The sequence below is a fragment of the Helianthus annuus genome, chromosome 3 (assembly GCF_002127325.2).
Source record: "Helianthus annuus cultivar XRQ/B chromosome 3, HanXRQr2.0-SUNRISE, whole genome shotgun sequence".
In the NCBI taxonomy this organism is placed as follows: domain Eukaryota; kingdom Viridiplantae; phylum Streptophyta; class Magnoliopsida; order Asterales; family Asteraceae; genus Helianthus; species Helianthus annuus.
Window position 1 is genome coordinate 121,637,197 of NC_035435.2, and position 12,468 is coordinate 121,649,664.

General features: G+C 34.7%; 1 long non-coding RNA gene across 2 annotated transcripts; it reads right to left on the reverse strand.

Moving 5' to 3' along the window:
- Positions 1-2,117: 2,117 nt before the first annotated feature.
- LOC110929572 lies at positions 2,118-11,221 on the reverse strand. Of its 2 annotated transcripts, XR_002587256.2 has the most exons (4): positions 10,880-11,221; positions 7,713-9,161; positions 7,543-7,630; positions 2,118-3,259 (listed from the first exon to the last, which is right to left on the reverse strand). It is a non-coding gene; the product is annotated as an uncharacterized LOC110929572 (long non-coding RNA). The 2 variants fall into 2 exon arrangements; XR_002587257.2 differs by lacking the exons at positions 7,543-7,630; positions 7,713-9,161; positions 10,880-11,221 and adding an exon at positions 4,978-6,794.
- Between the last annotated feature and the right edge of the window lie 1,247 nt (positions 11,222-12,468).

Here is a 12,468-nt window from a genome sequence, read left to right on the forward strand (position 1 = left end):
TATTAAATACTAAAAACGTCGTATCGTTAAAAAACCCATGTATAGTCGGGTTGAAAATCTACCAAATAATAAAAAAATTATATCCTTAAAAAACCCCGTGTATTACACGTGTTGAATAAATCTAATTTTACGTAGCAAATGATAAAAAGTTATATCATTAAAAGCTTCATGTATTACACGGGTTATACAAATGTAACTCTGAATAGTAAATAATAAAAAAATTATTTTTTAAAACCCCGCGTTTTACACGAGTTGAATAAATATAATTTTGTATACCAAATAATAAAAAAGTTATATTTTTAATAAATTAGGATAACATTTAATATTAATTTATTATTTATATATTTAATATAAGATAAGTAGGAAAGAGAGGTATTTGTTTTAAAAATATATTAAATTAACAATTTAGATTTGAGGATAATATTTTATTAAAGTATGATAAGATTTTATATTTATTTATTATTTATTTAGTTAATATAAGATAAGTATACATTTGATGATACCTTCAATGAAAGACACGTGTCCAAAAGTTGGTTTCTTTTATTATAGTAGATAGACTAGATGTATCAAACTGCGCGTCGCCTCCAGAATGCTAAGGGAATTTATCGGTATCGTTTCCGTTACATAACGTTAATCAAATAGAAACCTAAAAGTTAAGCCTAAATAACTTGCAAAGATAAATAGAGACATAAAACTATAATATTTAAAAACTGCAATGATAACAAAATAGTGAGCTAATAGAAAAATATTAGAGTAAACTGCCATTTTGGTCCTGAGGTTTGGTCACTTTTGTCATTTTAGTGCAAAACTCAAACCTTTTAAATCTGGATCCCTGTGGATTCACTTTTATTGCCATTTTTGTCCAAAAATCAAATCACCTCTTATTTTGCTATTAAAATCTGGTTATTTTGTCTTTTTCTTCAAGGGCAAAATGGTCCATCTCAATTTATTATAACATATTTATAATTAAATTAATTATATTAAATCCTGTCACAACCCCCGACCCCTGCCACGGGAGGCGGGCAGCCGCGAGCTACTCCGAGCTGGGGGTATCGGTGTTTACTAATTTGGCAGCGGAATTTACATCAGGACCGTAGTTAGGAAATAGTTATCAGAGTTAAACACCACATTTTTATAATAACAAATACATGAGAAAAACCCAAGTTTCCATTACAAACATGTTGTTAGGGACAAACCATAATTTATTAAAGTAAAACTTCTTCTTTATTTAGGTAACTTTTATAGCCACTTTTCCAAGCCTTCAGTGTTGTACAACTGGCTTCTAATTGGCTTTCAAATTTTGTTACCTGAAACGCGTTTAAAAACATTTTATCAGCAAGAAATACTGGCGAGTGAATCCCAGTTTAATCAAAACAAGTTTTATCATTTTACAGCATTGAGGGCAATCCAACAATTACATTTGTTTATATCTACTTTAATTACCACATACGGTACTGTCAATCCTGACTGGTGGTAATGTTACTACTCACAGTGTAGTAACAAATTTTGTATACAAAACCCCAACATACTGACGATAATTGTAGAATCAAAAATACTCAATCACTGTTAATTATAGTTTAAAACATTTGAGGTTTTGTAAAAACAGTTCACCAAAAAGGTTTCACAAAATGAGGATTACTCACAAAAAGGGTTTACGAAAGGAAGGATTAACTCAGAAAAAGAATTTATAAAAGAGGAATCACTCATATTGCTGATTTAGGTACTTCCTTGTGACTTCTTGGTTATAATCTATTAAATTTAGACAATGCACACGCGTTAGTATAATAACCCAAATTTACATTAGTTATACCCTCCCCGAGACAAAACTCCTACGACTGAGTCAGGCAGAGCCTTGACATGCGTTACGGAGCACTAGATCAATTGGGTAGCGTATCTAATACGTAACCGGGGGCTATGATACTTACATTGTTACGCCCAAATTACACATTCCAAAATGTAATATTATCATACTATTATTTAACAAAATTCGGGCATGACCCGTTCGTAATAAGAACAATTCCCTGTAAGACTAACGCGTAATAACTTAAAATACGACGCAGCGGAAAACAAGAGCCCAAAAATTTCGTTCTTTAATAGACATATCAAACACATGAAAGTTCAAATGCGAAATGCCATATATTCATTAAAACGGATTTATAACGTTTTATAACATTAATACTTCAAAACCTATATGAGTTACACTATGTGACCATTCTAGCCCGTACAATCCTTGCTCTCAACTCGAACTAAGTCCGCTTCACTTCAATAAAAGTAGAGAAAACCCAAGCGATACCTGTGGACACCACGTACAACCAAACCATTAGTTATCAACATACCATTCAACATTAAACTATATAATAAAATTTCGTAGAGCATTCTATAAAGTAGTCGTGGAATTGTCCAAGCGCTTTCTTAAATACTCTTATCCAAATCCAGCTCCATTTCTTCATGAAGCCAACGACCCCATACCTACATTACATTCCAACTCAACGCACATCATTAGTATCCATAAATACTCGAACCCTTTGATACGTTCATGCATATGTCTTAAGCATTGAACATTCATTCACACATACATTCACACCTACGTACTTATTATCATACATACATACATATATATATATATATATACACTTATATATATATGTGCGTACCTTCATTCATGCCAATGTTCCTTCCTTCGCACAATCAATTAATCACGAATATATACACAAGCTTCTTTTACATGTAGGTTTATGCCGGAATGTCACATTCAAAACTTTACATAGTATAGACAATCTACGATTCAACCCACGTGGCCTTTGGATTCCTATACACATATACTTATAAAATTTCCTACACTAAAACGAAACAATCCGTTCATTCATTGACCGACAACCGAATCATATAAAACTTGTACCTAATGGTCCGGGAAATGTTCCCCTTACATAATGACTAAAATTCTTACCCAAGGTCTTAACCATAACGAATTTCATTTCATTACGCAACATATGCACATAAAATTCGACCCGTTTAAACCCACCAATTTACTTTCGGCTTAAATACAACCTTCTTCAATAATGAGGCATTATTGGCTTTGTACTTCTGATTATTACATGTTCTTTCATGATGTTTCGTAAACATAAGTATTAAATTCTATTAAACCTACTAAAAAGTGAATCGAAATTCACTTACCTCGAGTACTCCAATAAGTGTATTTGTCATCTTGCCTTATCTTGACCCGTTATCCTCCTATGCTTGACCTCTCCTTGACACGTTCCTATTATCTCATTCCATTACATCCATTCAATAGTTAGTATACATAATCATACGCATCACTAATCACACTTCTATTCACGTGTCAATCGCTTAACGAGTTCAACATGTATCATAATACTACAATGCTAATCAATCTAACAATTTATCATTCCATCATCACAACAGTCATACATGAGCTTCTAGCATGCATAATTATGTATTTACATCATGTTCGTTATTCTTTCAAAATTCCATACTTAGAATGATAACCTTTTCTAAGTTAGGCAACTTGCTTCATATGTTAAACATTTCATACCATTCTACTATTTTCTATCAACAACCCGTTTCGACCCGTTGGTGCAATTATATGCATAAACTAGTTGGTAAGTGTTTTAGACACTTAAAACAATCAAATAACTTACTAATAATTTATTAAAATCAGTAGTTCATGATTCATACAAGTGTGCATAACAATACAACTATTTTTACTAAATGTTTATACTAAAATTTGTGCAGCAACTTTCTGCGCAGCAGCTGTTCACGGCACATTTTAACCCATTTATCTTCTGATTCAGTTCTTCATGTTCAAATATGATATGATCTACGCTCAGAGATCTTTCTAAGCATATAAAGATCGTAACAATCGGACATTCCTATGATTTTATATGATTTTTACAAAATCAGCACAGAAGCTGAAATGCTTCCAAACAGCTTGCTGTCAAAACGAATTTACTAACTTTTCATGCTGTTTTGACCCACTAAATCTCATAACCAGCCTCTTATGACCAAATATGAAATATAATATGCGAAACAACCTTTTCAACGATATATCATATGCCTTAAACCGAGCTACGGTTGATTTTATACGAATTTTTCAAAACAGGTGCGCAACAATAATTACTTCCAATCAGCTTTGTAAATCTTTGGAATTATGAACTAAATCTCGACTTTAAATCATCAATTCATGTTCACAATTTATGCTAAGCATCATAAACTTGTTAAAGACCATATGATACAATAATTCTCACAAATTCTTACATAGAACATGAACCACATTGAAACTACACATGCGTGAATGTATGTGTGCATTAGCTAATGATTCAAGCATTTCATCAAACGCTTGGTGTGCATACAACATTATAAACACATTGTACAAGCTCTTAATACATGAATTCAACCAATTCACATAATCATCTTCAACCAACATACATTCATACTTCAACTTCACATAAATTTCACTAACATAAAATTATTAGATTCCACCATACAACTAGCACAAATGGGTTTCACTATAATTCTTCATTATTACATTCTATACTTTTTCCCATCCATCATTATACATAATTCATCTAAAATCGTCACTTAGGCATTTCATCATACACTTGGTGGGCGTACCGTTAATTAAGCATAGTGTACAAGTATTTATAGCATAACTCTTCTTATTCACCTTCTAATCTAACAAGAATCAATCAAGTTCATAGCTTTCTTCCATCCTACACCATCTTAACTAATTTTTCTATCTCTATTCAAGATCATAGCATACATGCAAAACATTGGGTTTATGATTTCTTCACAACAATTGGGTAATATACTTAAATCATTCAATCAATCAGAAATCAAGCAAAGATTTCGAACCATTATGAAACCCTAACCCTCTATTACATATAATTTCCACATAATTTCATGATTGGGTGTAAACCCACTTCCTACAATTCATTCAAAACAGAAAATTCGACTTACCGCTTGTTGTACAAGCTTAGATGATTGAGGTTTCGAGTTCATGCATTAGTTTGGGCTCCTAATCTCTTTCAATTCTTGAGAATTTCATGAAGTTAGGGTTTGTCTTCTCCCCCCTTTGCTCTGATCGATCCACGCCATCACACCAGGGTGTGTGTTTTTTATTTTTTTCTTTTATTTATTAAACTTTCAACCTTTTAACAAGTTTAGTCCTCCTATTTACTTAGATATTTTATTTGTCATATAACCTTCCTTCTAATCAAGTTACTAACATATACATACTTAACTAGGTAAAATAATACATGACTAGACATCTTAAGTAACATAATTAATTTGCATAATTTTGGGGCGTTACAAGTCTACCCCCCTTAAAAGAGGTTTCGTCCCCGAAACCTTTCTCATTCAAACTAGACCATTCTACTCTTACCTCTTTCAAGTTGTTCATCCACTATACTTACTACAACCTAAACGCATTTGGGATCTTGGCAAATGTTTAATTCATGTATGTACGTAATCGTACACATCGTTCCTATGCCCTTATAATAAGTAAGTTACTTTCATAACTATACTTATGTTAGATTCTGCTCCAGAGCTCTTATTAGTGTCCTTCATTTCATATTGCTAGTTTCTAGCACATATCATCCCTTGCATTTCATTCATTGAATCTATTCCAATTGTATACAATTATTATTCATACAAACTTAAGTCTACGGCTTGTTTCTAATTTCCTATTTAAGCATATTACATTCATACATTTACTAATCGAAATAAATCGATTTATTTCAATCTACTCATACATCATATATGTACTTACATACTCATATATTTATACATCTACATACGTACACACATTTCCTATATTTTTCGCATACATGCATACGCTCATACATATCATCATGCATACATACGTACACATTTTCATATTCATTCGCATGATGCTTGTGCTCTTATATAAATACTTGCGTACCTACATAAACCGATATCTATACATACACATTTATACATACATAACTAGTACTTGTTCCCACACTATAAACTTACATACTTTCGCGCATACCTACTTGCATAAGTTCTACGTACATATACGGTTACATATAAACATACTTACACGCTTATCTACTTATGTACATCCCTATATGCTCATAAGAAACTTTACGAATCATCGGAATGCGTTACGGGTCATTTGGAAATGCAAAATTAAGCAAAACGGAGAAGTGGGCTAGACAGCCCGTCGGCGACGGGGTGGGCACCCGTCGGCGACGGCCTCTTAAAATGCCCGTCGTCCAATTTAACCCGTAACCAGTCGGTTAGGCCGTCGGCCTCTTTCACACTTTTGGGAGCCCGTCGGCGACGGGGTGGGAACCCGTCGGCGACGACCTCTAGAAAAGTCCCTTTACTGCAGATCCGTTTCGTCGTCCGAACGCACTAAAACGCGCGTGTCTTTTGAACCGTTTACCCGTTTAACCTCCCGTTTCTTCCTACACGCTTGTAAATTCACATTCTATCATATGAACTTAAAATCCCACATCCGCCTTAAGGAAAAATCTTAACTTACACACTATCGGCTTCAAACATATCATTCGTACCTTTTCTTTCTTACATGTGCTCTAGCAAAAACTTAAAGTTTTACCTACCTTCGGCAACAAGATTTTAAAGTTAGTCATCTCAGTTGTCGAATCATAATCACTTCATTTTAGTTCCATCCACATATGAGCTTTCTTCTTTCTTACACATTCGACTACCCAAGTAATTGGGTTTGGCATAAACACTCTCAAAGAGAGTTAAGCATACACATTCGACTACCCAAATAATTGGGTTTCGGCATAAACACTCTCAAGGAGAGTTAAGCATACACATTCCACTACCCAAATAATTGGGTTTGGCATAAACACTCTCAACGAGAGTTAAGCATACACATTACACTACCCAAATAATTGGGTTTGGCATAAACACTCTCAACGAGAGTTAAGCATACACATTTTCCACTACCCAAATAATTGGGTTTGGCATAAACACTCTCAACGAGAGTTAAGCATACACATTTTCCACTACCCAAATAATTGGGTTTTTCACATTTAATCATAACTTCTTCTTTCAATCCGTATAACGGATTAAGCTTCTAGCATTCATTAGAGCATTCAAAATCACCCGTTCAAAACGGATGGTAGCTTATTCTTATTCGACTTGTTCGCTAGAACCGGTCGACTCGCATAACTTTTCATAACCTTCGTTAGCATAACCAAATCCGCAATGGATTTGCTATTTCGGATTCGCTACAACATAGCGCCCACCTGCTACCCAGTTCTACCGGACATACCTGCAATAATTGCCACGGTCTCACGAACGTCATATGCTTCTTGCGTACTGGCCAGGTGCGCAATTCACACACTAGTTTCGTGCCTTCGTGTAATCATCGCCTTATGCCCGAGAAATGGGTTTCAGTTTCGTGCACATTTCTAAAACTTCCCCAAGACCACATCATTGTCTTTCGTTTAATAATTTCCCTCCCAAGGAGACCCCTTCCTTTTTCTTTTGACATCGGTACTCATACATATTAGTAATGTGTACCTGGGGTTAATTTGCCTATTTGCACCTTTGCCCGCCTTAGCGTTCATCCCATTCTGTATTCACGGATCATCCTCTTCAAGATCTTAAGCTTACCTTGCACATAACACACTATTAGTTTCTTTCAAATACATAATCTAATACATACTTACACATTTTCGTTCCATTTCTACCTTTAGATCTTGATCGAGTCATGGATTGTACGGGTTCCTTATCACAAGAGCACACAGGTTTGAGTTCAAGTACTTATACTCTCGTACTTAATTCTCTCAAACCAGGGCTCTGATACCAACTTGTTACGCCCAAATTACACATTCCAAAATGTAATATTATCATACTATTATTTAACAAAATTCGGGCATGACCCGTTCGTAATAAGAACAATTCCCTGTAAGACTAACGCGTAATAACTTAAAATACGACGCAGCGGAAAACAAGAGCCCAAAAATTTCGTTCTTTAATAGACATATCAAACACATGAAAGTTCAAATGCGAAATGCCATATATTCATTAAAACGGATTTATAACGTTTTATAACATTAATACTTCAAAACCTATATGAGTTACACTATGTGACCATTCTAGCCCGTACAATCCTTGCTCTCAACTCGAACTAAGTCCGCTTCACTTCAATAAAAGTAGAGAAAACCCAAGCGATACCTGTGGACACCACGTACAACCAAACCATTAGTTATCAACATACCATTCAACATTAAACTATATAATAAAATTTCGTAGAGCATTCTATAAAGTAGTCGTGGAATTGTCCAAGCGCTTTCTTAAATACTCTTATCCAAATCCAGCTCCATTTCTTCATGAAGCCAACGACCCCATACCTACATTACATTCCAACTCAACGCACATCATTAGTATCCATAAATACTCGAACCCTTTGATACGTTCATGCATATGTCTTAAGCATTGAACATTCATTCACACATACATTCACACCTACGTACTTATTATCATACATACATACATATATATATATATACACTTATATATATATGTGCGTACCTTCATTCATGCCAATGTTCCTTCCTTCGCACAATCAATTAATCACGAATATATACACAAGCTTCTTTTACATGTAGGTTTATGCCGGAATGTCACATTCAAAACTTTACATAGTATAGACAATCTACGATTCAACCCACGTGGCCTTTGGATTCCTATACACATATACTTATAAAATTTCCTACACTAAAACGAAACAATCCGTTCATTCATTGACCGACAACCGAATCATATAAAACTTGTACCTAATGGTCCGGGAAATGTTCCCCTTACATAATGACTAAAATTCTTACCCAAGGTCTTAACCATAACGAATTTCATTTCATTACGCAACATATGCACATAAAATTCGACCCGTTTAAACCCACCAATTTACTTTCGGCTTAAATACAACCTTCTTCAATAATGAGGCATTATTGGCTTTGTACTTCTGATTATTACATGTTCTTTCATGATGTTTCGTAAACATAAGTATTAAATTCTATTAAACCTACTAAAAAGTGAATCGAAATTCACTTACCTCGAGTACTCCAATAAGTGTATTTGTCATCTTGCCTTATCTTGACCCGTTATCCTCCTATGCTTGACCTCTCCTTGACACGTTCCTATTATCTCATTCCATTACATCCATTCAATAGTTAGTATACATAATCATACGCATCACTAATCACACTTCTATTCACGTGTCAATCGCTTAACGAGTTCAACATGTATCATAATACTACAATGCTAATCAATCTAACAATTTATCATTCCATCATCACAACAGTCATACATGAGCTTCTAGCATGCATAATTATGTATTTACATCATGTTCGTTATTCTTTCAAAATTCCATACTTAGAATGATAACCTTTTCTAAGTTAGGCAACTTGCTTCATATGTTAAACATTTCATACCATTCTACTATTTTCTATCAACAACCCGTTTCGACCCGTTGGTGCAATTATATGCATAAACTAGTTGGTAAGTGTTTTAGACACTTAAAACAATCAAATAACTTACTAATAATTTATTAAAATCAGTAGTTCATGATTCATACAAGTGTGCATAACAATACAACTATTTTTACTAAATGTTTATACTAAAATTTGTGCAGCAACTTTCTGCGCAGCAGCTGTTCACTGCACATTTTAACCCATTTATCTTCTGATTCAGTTCTTCATGTTCAAATATGATATGATCTACACTCAGAGATCTTTCTAAGCATATAAAGATCGTAACAATCGGACATTCCTATGATTTTATATGATTTTTACAAAATCAGCACAGAAGCTGAAATGCTTCCAAACAGCTTGCTGTCAAAACGAATTTACTAACTTTTCATGCTGTTTTGACCCACTAAATCTCATAACCAGCCTCTTATGACCAAATATGAAATATAATATGCGAAACAACCTTTTCAACGATATATCATATGCCTTAAACCGAGCTACGGTTGATTTTATACGAATTTTTCAAAACAGGTGCGCAACAATAATTACTTCCAATCAGCTTTGTAAATCTTTGGAATTATGAACTAAATCTCGACTTTAACTCATCAATTCATGTTCACAATTTATGCTAAGCATCATAAACTTGTTAAAGACCATATGATACAATAATTCTCACAAATTCTTACATAGAACATGAACCACATTGAAACTACACATGCGTGAATGTATGTGTGCATTAGCTAATGATTCAAGCATTTCATCAAACGCTTGGTGTGCATACAACATTATAAACACATTGTACAAGCTCTTAATACATGAATTCAACCAATTCACATAATCATCTTCAACCAACATACATTCATACTTCAACTTCACATAAATTTCACTAACATAAAATTATTAGATTCCACCATACAACTAGCACAAATGGGTTTCACTATAATTCTTCATTATTACATTCTATACTTTTTCCCATCCATCATTATACATAATTCATCTAAAATCGTCACTTAGGCATTTCATCATACACTTGGTGGGCGTACCGTTAATTAAGCATAGTGTACAAGTATTTATAGCATAACTCTTCTTATTCACCTTCTAATCTAACAAGAATCAATCAAGTTCATAGCTTTCTTCCATCCTACACCATCTTAACTAATTTTTCTATCTCTATTCAAGATCATAGCATACATGCAAAACATTGGGTTTATGATTTCTTCACAACAATTGGGTAATATACTTAAATCATTCAATCAATCAGAAATCAAGCAAAGATTTCGAACCATTATGAAACCCTAACCCTCTATTACATATAATTTCCACATAATTTCATGATTGGGTGTAAACCCACTTCCTACAATTCATTCAAAACAGAAAATTCGACTTACCGTTTGTTGTACAAGCTTAGATGATTGAGGTTTCGAGTTCATGCATTAGTTTGGGCTCCTAATCTCTTTCAATTCTTGAGAATTTCATGAAGTTAGGGTTTGTCTTCTCCCCCCTTTGCTCTGATCGATCCACGCCATCACACCAGGGTGTGTGTTTTTTATTTTTTTCTTTTATTTATTAAACTTTCAACCTTTTAACAAGTTTAGTCCTCCTATTTACTTAGATATTTTATTTGTCATATAACCTTCCTTCTAATCAAGTTACTAACATATACATACTTAACTAGGTAAAATAATACATGACTAGACATCTTAAGTAACATAATTAATTTGCATAATTTTGGGGCGTTACATACATCGAGGCAGAGCTTTGCTAATTATTGGGTATTATGCCCGGAAATTACTTTAGCTATTAGAGAAATTGAGAGAGCGATCGAGATTTGAATGATTTGGCAAATGAAGCCGATGGCCTCTATTTATAGGGTTGTTCGGCCACTTCCTCACGCCCCGCGACAGAAACAAGAGGGGTCGTCGCGCCCCGCCAGAGCCTCTAGGGTATGCCCTAGCTTTGCTGACTTGACCCTAGCCTCGACACGGATTGCGACACGTGGCGGCACCGGGCTGCGCCTGGTGTCAAGGGGGTCGCGGCCCTCGACAGCTCTTGCTGTCTTCGTCGCGCCCCGCAAGCGAGTAGGGAATTTCGTTTTTATTTAATTTTTATTAAATTAAAGGTATTTCGGGCCGTTTTTCATATACGGTGTGTATTTTAGGACGTATAGGGTTGTTTTAATGATTTTAGGAGGGTTGTTATATCCTTCCCACCTTGTTTTAGAACTCGTCCTCGAGGTCTACTTGAACAGGTGTGGATATTTCCTCTGCATCTCTGATTCAAGCTTCCAAGTGTACTCTGGTCCTCTCTTGGAATCCCATTTCACTTTGACTAGAACTAATCTCTTGTGTTTGAGATTCTTGACCTTCTTGTCTTCAATCTGTAGGGGTTTCTCTACAAGCTTAAGTTTCTCATCTACCTCTATGTCCTTAAGAGGTACCACTAATGATTCATCTGCCAAGCACCTTTTGAGATTATATACATGAAATACATCATGTATCCCTGTCATTTCCTCTGGCAGTTGTAGTTGGTAAGGTACTGGTCCTATCCTTTTAATAATCTCAAAAGGTCCAACATACCTAGGGCTTAGCTTTCCTCTTTTGATGAATCTAACTATTCCATTCCATGGTGAAACCTTTAATAATACCTTATCTCCTACTTGGAACTCCAATGGCTTTCGCCTGTTATCAACATAACTTTTTTGTCGATCGCGTGCTGCTTTTAGTCTTTCCTTGAATTGAATAATCTTATCTGTTGTTTCTTGTACTATCTCTAGTCCAGACAGTTGCTTTTCTCCAATTTCTTCCCAACAGACGGGAGTCCGGCACTTTCGCCCATAAAGTACTTCGAATGGTGCAGCATTGATACTGGTATGATAGCTGTTATTATAGGAAAATTCTATTAATGGTAAATGATCGTCCCAATTTCCTCCGAAATCAATTACATAAGCTCTAAGCATATCTTCCATTGTCTGAATTGT